Raw genomic sequence first — 2,500 nt, 5'->3', positions numbered from 1 at the left:
ACCTAGGCACCGGCGCGTCACGGCGTTTCGAACGTCCGACGCGTCGCTTGTCACACGTCTATCATATCATCATCACCCTCATATCTCTCGTATGTGCGGTGTTGGTGTGTGTTAGCTCTACTAGCTAGCTCCCTGGTTGATCCTGCCAGTAGTTATATGCTTGTCTCAAAGATTAAGCCATGCATGTCTCAGTGCAAGCCGTATTAAGGCGATACCGCGAATGGCTCAATATATCAGTTTTGGTTCCTTAGATCTTACCTCGGTTACTTGGATAACTGTGGTAATTCTAGAGCTAATACATGCAATCAGAACTCTGACCAGTGATGGGATGAGTGCTTTTATTAGATCAAAACCAATCGACGGAGGGCCTCGCGTCCGAAGTCGTTAATTTTGATGAATCTGGATAACTTTTGCCGATCGCATGGTCCAGCACCGGCGACGCATCTTTCAAATGTCTGCCTTATCAACTTTCGATGGTAGTTTCTGCGACTACCATGGTTGTCACGGGTAACGGGGAATCAGGGTTCGATTCCGGAGAGGGAGCCTGAGAAACGGCTACCACATCCAAGGAAGGCAGCAGGCGCGCAAATTACCCACTCCCGGCACGGGGAGGTAGTGACGAAAAATAACGATACGGGACTCTTACGAGGCCTCGTAATCGGAATGAGTACACTTTAAATATTTTAACGAGGAACAATTGGAGGGCAAGTCTGGTGCCAGCAGCCGCGGTAACTCCAGCTCCAATAGCGTATACTAAAATTGTTGCGGTTAAAAAGCTCGTAGTTGCATTTGTGCGCCGCGCTGTCGGTGCACCGCATCCGCGGTGATACTGACACGTCTGCGGAGCATATCGTCGGTGAGCCGTCGGTAAAACGGCGGTTCAATATCAAAATCCTATCGCGGTGCTCTTCGGTGAGTGTCGAGATGGGCCGACAATTTTACTTTGAACAAATTAGAGTGCTCAAAGCGGGCTCAAAATGCTGCTTGAATATTTCGTGCATGGAATAATAGAATATGATCTCGGTTCTATTTTGTTGGTTTTCAGAACTCCGAGGTAATGATTAATAGGGATAACTGGGGGCATTCGTATTGCGACGTTAGAGGTGAAATTCTTGGATCGTCGCAAGACGAACATCAGCGAAAGCATTTGCCAAAGGTGTTTTCATCAATCAAGAACGAAAGTTAGAGGTTCGAAGGCGATTAGATACCGCCCTAGTTCTAACCGTAAATATGTCATCTAGCGATCCGCCGACGTTACTACGATGGCTCGGCGGGCAGCTTCCGGGAAACCAAAGATTTTGGACTCCGGGGGGAGTATGGTTGCAAAGCTGAAACTTAAAGGAATTGACGGAAGGGCACCACCAGGAGTGGAGCCTGCGGCTTAATTTGACTCAACACGGGAAATCTCACCAGGCCCGGACACCGGAAGGATTGACAGATTAACAGCTCTTTCTTGATTCGGTGGGTGGTGGTGCATGGCCGTTCTTAGTTGGTGGAGCGATTTGTCTGGTTAATTCCGGTAACGAACGAGACTCTAGCCTGCTAAATAGGCGTCGTCATTTAGGTGTGCGCCGCTCCGGTGGCGCAACTCACTGGCGACGTATTAAAATTCTTCTTAGAGGGACCGGCGGCTTCGAGCCGCACGAGATTGAGCAATAACAGGTCTGTGATGCCCTTAGATGTCCTGGGCCGCACGCGCGCTACACTGAAGGAATCAGCATGTTCTCCCTGGCCTAGAGGCCCGGGCAACCCGTTGAAACTCCTTCGTGCTGGGGATTGGGGTTTGCAATTATCCCCCATAAACGAGGAATTCCTAGTAAGCGCGAGTCATAAGCTCGCGTTGATTACGTCCCTGCCCTTTGTACACACCGCCCGTCGCTACTACCGATTGAATGATTTAGTGAGGTCTTCGGACCGACACGCGGTGGCTTCACGGCCGTCGGCGTTGCTGGGAAGTTGACCAAACTTGATCATTTAGAGGAAGTAAAAGTCGTAACAAGGTTTCCGTAGGGGAACCTGCGGAAGGATCATTAACGTGTGTGTATGTGTGCGAGACGCGTGATATGTTCACGAACGTTGTTGCGCCGCTGTTGCTGTTGCTGTTGTTGCTGTTGCGACGACGACGACGACGACGACGACGACGACTTCGTACATACCGTGTTTACACATATATATATGTAATACATCCATAATGATATATATATACGACATATATACATATATATGTACGTACGCGCGCGCGCTGCTGTTCGTATCTAATGCGGACGAGCGCGCGCGCGTGTGCGTGCGTGTGTGTGTGCGTGTTTGTATATATGTATAAAAAATAAAATGTGAAATAATTGTCTCTAGCGTCTATTACGCCTAACGGCGCAGCGGCGACGGCGCCGTGGCGGTGGCCGGTGGCGGTGGTGGCATTCGTCGAAAGTGCTACCGCCGCCGCTGCCTCCGCCGCCGTCGAAGCGGCCGGGTGGCGGAAAAACGCCGAGAGACGAGCGCCGAC

At 50.6% G+C, this 2,500-nt stretch overlaps 1 non-coding gene across 1 annotated transcript; it reads left to right on the top strand.

The window, feature by feature from the left end:
- Positions 1–129: 129 nt before the first annotated feature.
- LOC137929157 (small subunit ribosomal RNA) lies at positions 130–2,033 on the top strand. The gene has a single exon (XR_011108728.1). It is a non-coding gene; the product is annotated as a small subunit ribosomal RNA (ribosomal RNA).
- Positions 2,034–2,500: the final 467 nt, after the last annotated feature.

This window comes from Battus philenor, unplaced genomic scaffold (assembly GCF_028537555.1).
Source record: "Battus philenor isolate CCGP_79_NKW_IND1 unplaced genomic scaffold, ilBatPhil1.0.hap1 SCAF_43, whole genome shotgun sequence".
NCBI lineage: Eukaryota > Metazoa > Arthropoda > Insecta > Lepidoptera > Papilionidae > Battus > Battus philenor.
The sequence above is the reverse complement of the archived record's forward strand: the minus strand, read 5'-3'. Positions and strand labels throughout refer to the sequence as shown.